Source organism: Adiantum capillus-veneris, chromosome 16 (assembly GCF_014529385.1).
Source record: "Adiantum capillus-veneris isolate H3 chromosome 16, ASM1452938v2, whole genome shotgun sequence".
Classification (NCBI taxonomy): Eukaryota; Viridiplantae; Streptophyta; class Polypodiopsida; order Polypodiales; family Pteridaceae; genus Adiantum; species Adiantum capillus-veneris.
In genome coordinates this window covers 30,497,633-30,504,288 of record NC_140946.1, presented here as the reverse complement: position 1 = coordinate 30,504,288, position 6,656 = coordinate 30,497,633, and positions in this window count along the sequence as shown.

Below are 6,656 nucleotides of genomic sequence, written 5' to 3'. Positions count from 1 at the left end.
ATTTCTTATCCTCTATAAAACCATTTTTCTCATCTCATTGTGTACATTATATACATGTTATCGTTCACTTATTTTCATATCTTCAAGCTTCATGAAACATACTAACTCATAGTCTGTTAGACCTTAAAAACTTGTAGTAAAAGCTTCTTCTTTATTTGAAGAATGTAGAATTAAAAAGAGAATGGAAAAGATTACATCATGGATCCACAGGTAGGGGGAGGGTCACCCCAGCTTCTTCTTTATTTGGGTTTCAGAAAAACCTTTTTTGTTATGAACCATTGCAATCCCACTTCACAATGGTACATGGCCAAAACGTAGCATCTCCCTATAATCTCTCAACTCTTTTTTAGCCTTTAATACAGAATAATTCTGAAGAATATCATGGTTCATCTCATGATTTGCACACACAATTAAGAATTGCATAGCTCACTTCCCATCTCTACTATTTATCCTTGCATAAACAGAACCATGATCCAAGACCTTTGTTTCCATAAAAATGGTTGTGATGTATGGCTACCCAAGGATAAGAGGATAACTAGACATCTCTTGCACAAAGAAGTTTTGCTCATCTTTGACATTGCCAATGGTCATCTTCACATTAGGACAAACCCCATAAAAATATTTTCAAGCTGCATTGTCGACAGCTCTAATCATCCAATCATGATCTATGTCTAACGTCCACTTTCCCTTCATGTAAAGTCTCTTGGACATGAGATAGATTTTGGAGCCATGATCGATCAATGCAACATATGGCTCCTCAAGATCACCCATCTTGACTAAAGTTTCCATTGTAGCTCTTGCCCAATAGTTTTTTAGAATAGTGGCTTTTGTGTGATTCTTCATCTTCATCATCATCATCCATAAATCTAATATGTGTCTCTATTGTCATCACGTTCTTTCTCTTGTACATGTATCCTTTGGGCCTTCATCAAACAAAGACTCTCCTTCACTCTGTGATTGTGGAGGAATAGACTCCTCTTTCTTTTTATGATATTTATAATGTCCTCATGAAAATTAGGCTTGGATATGTTAAGAAATTTACTCAAAGTAAACTCGCCTTTGCTATTCAAAATCCTTTCCTCCAATACCTTGTATAAGTTTGTAGCAGCTTCAATGTCGGATTGTAATGTCTAAGTAGGACTTTTTTCTTTTGCTTTTCCCTACTCTTTCTTCTTCCATGTGGATGCTTCCTCCATAGGGAGGAGCCTTAGCAAGAGGAGGAACCTATGGTAAGCCTCATGAGAGGGTCCCAGATTTTCTTCTTTTATCTCTTGTAACCCTTTTTGAAGTTAAGAGCCCTTCATCCCATTTTCAAGCATCTGCTTCTCTTCCAAAATTGCTTCATTGTTATGTAATTTGGCAAGATAGGCATGCATTGACAAAGAATCTATAGGATCACCCCAATTTGTTGTGTGGTGTATATGCAATCTCCAGCTCCATGTAACACCACTTTAGTTACCTTTCCTCTGTCAATCGACGCCACTACATATGACCTCCTCAAAAACATCTTCAACAAGCTTTGATCCGTGCTTTAGAATGGGCTCTATCTTTGCTCCATAGGTAGCGGCTTCTTTTATAGAGATGGCATAGTTGGTTGCCATATCCTCCATTAATTTGTGCATAGCTCCTTTTCCAAAATTCAATCCCAATGGCAGATCTGTCTCCTACAAATGGATCTTCCCATCCTTAAAAAAACATAAAATCTCTTTTTAAAGCATCGTTGAAGCTATAACAATCTCTTCTACCATGATTTGTGCTATCATACCATATACATATATGCACAAAGCCTTTTTTTACTTTGGGATTTCTGTTTGAAAAGTTGCCCTTTCTCTTCAAGCCTGGCCATATTTAATTTCATTTCTTGCATGCTCTTAACAAGCTCATTAAGAGAAACTCATGCACAATGGATTGTAAACCAGGGATGTTCGACCATATAATTTAATTATAGGAAGATCTACGAGTACTTACAGGTATTACATAACAAATTGGGAATTTGTCTCTGGTCTTGGTATTCGTTGTCCGGGTGCTTGTACACTACATATGATAATGTCCTACAACAACTTCAAGATGGAGTAGAGGGTGGTGTGGTTTTTGAGGCAATTGATGATCTAGTGGCTCTTGTATGATGCATTTGGATATTTTGTTTTGAGGGTTTCTCTAGCACAATAAAGAGGATGGTTAGTGGTAGCAGTATTGAGAAACAAGCACAGTTCTCTTGAGCTTTTGGAAGAAGCAGATGACATTGAATTCTATTTGGAAGGCGCCATATCAACATGCTACTACTACAGGCAATGCTAATTGTGTGAAAGAATTTTTATTAACAATTGGTGGATTTGTTGGTTTTTGATGGTTTGTTTGATGGTCTCTTACACTTCCTTGGAGAACACTTTTGTAAAAGACTTGTGTGACTGATTTAATGGTTTGTTTGACTTTTATCACTTCCTTTGGACAACACTTGTGTTGAGTTGATGCATGTAATTCTATGTCTTCTCCTCATTCCAAGTGTATGCTTTCCTAATTTTTTGTTAAGTGTTATTAGAAAGTCTTTGTGATGCATGCATTTTGAAGAAGACCTATACATGCATCATTTTGGTGATCCCCTCCTAGGCGGTATTATTGTAATGGGGGATTATTGATGTTTTGCTCAATGTTTTTCTGAATGTATGTGCTTTAGTAGTGGTGTTTATTAGTGTGCAAATTTTCTAAGAAGAGAAAAATCACATTGCTCAAAACTTAATTCGGAAATCCATGGTCTTGAACGACGTTTCATCGTCCTATCGCGTAGAGGAGAGGCTAGAAGATTTAACTAGCTACTTAAAAACCTTCAAAAATAGTGCGAAGTTTCTTTTCTACATGGGTGTATACTATGTTCTTGGTTTTTTAAGTTTTTAGGAAAAACTCACATGGTAAGTTGTGCATAATGATATTGTATTAGTGTGGTGACACCACAAGATGGTGACATGTGAGGTATTGAGGTATATTTGAGTGTCCGATGAATGCTCTGCAATATATACGATGCATAGTGAACGCTCTGTAGCAAATACGATAGCAAATGACTCAAAATCACTTAATCATAACCCTAAGGGAGACAAAATATCATGTTTATGCTCATATACTCGTATTAAAGAGGTATATTTGAATGCATATTATATGTGATGCATATTTATCATGCATATAATTAGGAGTTTGTATGTTATTATATTATTATATTAGTGTGCATATTCATATACTAGGATGTATATTTTCATGTACATCAGTGCATGTTATGATATATATTTGGCTGCATTTTTATATGTTAATGTGGCATTATTAGTAATATACATTAATACCACTAATAAATATACATACACTATTTGGTGTGGACAATGGCTTGAATTGTACATTAAGAATACTCTACTTCTTAAATTGTGCTTCTTGCCCTTGTGGAAGTTCTGTTGTTCATTCACACGAATGGGTTCCCAGGAGAAATCGCTTTGAAGCCTTTGCAGCAATAGGAGGAGAACCGCTTAGACCTAATAGTAACTCTTACTTTTCCTAGAGTTTAGGACATGTAGCTTGAAGAAACAATCAATTGTTTTCACTATCCAAAGCACCTTGCTTTTCTCTTGGCAATTAAGCATAATGTCATCAAACATCTGTGATAGAAAACCCGTCTTTTACCCCCTTCTTTTAGCTTTGCAACCCATTCTACAAAAGTTCTTTTCGTAACCCTTTTCGAGTCTTCCATGAAGTATTCATCCTTTAAGAATTTGTATTTCCCCCAATATCTTCCATACTCCTTCTTGAATTCCCTTACATGGTCTCTAATCTCAGGGACAACAACAAGCTCGAAACTTAAGTCATCTCTGGCTCTAGTACTCATAGTAACTCCATATCCTTCACGTAACCACGAAGATACTTTGTACATATTTCCCTTCAAATTGATCCATTTTATTCACAATAGACTAAAGGGATTTGCTTGTTGACACCTCTCTTCTCTCTATAGCTTGTTGTTGTTGCATAAACATAACAAGTAATTTGCTTGTTGACGCCTCCTTTCTCTCTACAGCTTGTTGTTGTTGCATAAACATAACAAGTGCTTGAAACATTTTCATTGTAACTTGTTCAAACCGCATCCCTCATATTATGGTTGATCTATTGATTACAAGCTTTATATTGAGACCCTTGAAGAATATTTTAACCCTCACCCTAGCTTGTTTTGTGTTGGGTTCACCGAAAGTATGTCAAAAATCTTGTGGTATCGCTAGGAAGGCACCTTGCCTCTAACTATGAGGGTTTGCGGCTTAATCGTTAACAAATATTACTTATCCAAAAGATAAAATCAAAGATGACAAACTTCAGTTCAGCCATGGAAGCTTTTCTCATACACGAGGCCAAGAACAACTCAAAACTCATGATATCATAAAGCTTCAAACCCAATTGCAAGAATACAGTGCTATTTTGCCTTGTGATCAACCCTATCTTCCTCAATTCTTAAATTTTGTGGAAGCTTGGGCACTTTGTATACAATTCCACACATTTTTTTTGTAAAGAGAAAACCCAAAACCCTCACACACTCGAATACAGGGTAGGAGTAGCATGGGGATGTACTAGCACACCGTAGAAGTACGTGTGTATCCCTCTTCCAAGAGACATAGAATGCTGATATTCAGCTCCAAACAAGAAATATCCTTGCTTAGAGTCACAAAAGCATGACTAATGTGGCATTTTGAGCCATATTTTTCTCAAATTGGGTTTTATTTTACCATTCTATGGCCATTTTTAGCCAAAACATGTTCCATTTTGGCCATAAAAAATTGTGGGAAAAATCCCTTAGGCTCAATTTGTCATAATGAACCTCATTTAACCACTTGTTGTGACCTCTAATGACATCATTGATGATTACACATGCCATCTGCTATTTTTGGATGGTGTTCATCCACATTGAGCTTTCTAGGCAAAATGAGTGTGCCACCATGCACTTATATGTAAGTTTATGAACCAAATTAGAAATGTTGTAATGTGAGAAATCACAAAATAGTGCCACATGCAAGGCCTGGAATCCCCGATAAAGTATATACACAACTGCAACTGCGGCAATTGCTTTCACGTATACAACATTGTACATTGTAGCATTTTCTCCCACATACCACAAAGCATAAAATGTGAGATGAACATTTTGATCTTACATTATGTACATGCCACAACACGACACCATGTCCCACTTAGAGGGCATCTTACTCTTGTCCTTTTGGGTGGGCATCTTACCCTTGTCTTGATACATTGCTATCCTTCATAAAATTTAAGAGGGAAGCCAAACAGAGTCAGCTCTAGCCTCAATTAATAACACCTTTTTAATGATGCCTTCAAAAGGACAAGACAAACCACATCTTTATTGTACAAACAAAGAGAACGACGATCACAATAGCAAAGTTTATCATGAGATGTCAAACAACCTGCACATGCTTCCATCAATTGATAAGAAGCATAACACTTGTGGAAGGACCATGCAAACTTTGTACAAGCCACGATTAACAATCAAAATACACACATTTCTTTAGCTAAATTGGAACATGATTAAATGGAGAATTACTACAAGGAGAAATTTCACCGACATGTGGGGCAAAAACATGCAACTAGTAACACTTCACAAATGGGCCTACATCGTTTTTTTCGTTCCTGTAAATGTTGTGACTTTTTTTTACAAAATTGACACTTTCATTGTCATGAATGACTTCAGCATAGACAAACAAAACCAAATACCCTTACAAATTGCTCAAACAAATTTTTGCTTCCCATGGTATGCAACATCACATTTCAGGCTCAACCTACATTGCACGGGATTCCATTGGACAATGTGTGGACAATGAGTGGTTCACCAAACATAATTTTAGCACAAATTATTATTTTTGGTATGATCAATCCAACGTCCACATGTTGAATCAACGCAATGTACCACATATAGCCAAATTCTTGACCATTTCAAGCCCCACCCCCTTTCACTAAAGAAAACCCACAATTTTCAACTCAAATGAAGCCCCACATTTTCTTCCTTCCTTTGACACATTGCCTATTGTGTCCTCAAAAGAAAACATCACACTTTGTATAAAGTGCACTCTAGCATTGGAATGACATTTCTCATAGTTGTATTGATTGGATATAGGTCAAGCTCTTTTAATGTTTTGACTAAATTGTTCACCGTATTTTGGTACCACTGCTCCATTTACGTTGCTATCACCTTTTAAAATTTGACATAGCAACTTGCACAAATATTGAAAATATCAATGCACTTGAAAAATGCTCCATGAAAAGATGAATCCAACTATAGCTTCACATAGTAGATTTGAAGTAAAAAGACAAATCCCTCCCATAATTATTTATGTTTTGATACATGCTCCTAGACTAGAACACCTACCCTAGAATATAGTTGTGGAATTTCAAGGATGACACCAAGCCGCATGGAGATATTAATATACTGACAATTTGTTATCGGCTTTCAATTTATTGGCTATAGACTTTGCAAAGATCTTGGCTTGTCTCTCTTGAAAACATAGGCTTCTAAGATTGCACAACTAGTATGTCTCAGCATTCCATTAACACTCTCCCCAAATCCATTTCCTAATGAGCTCATCTCTGGGATTGATCAATAGCTAGCTACTACATGGACGTATTGTTCA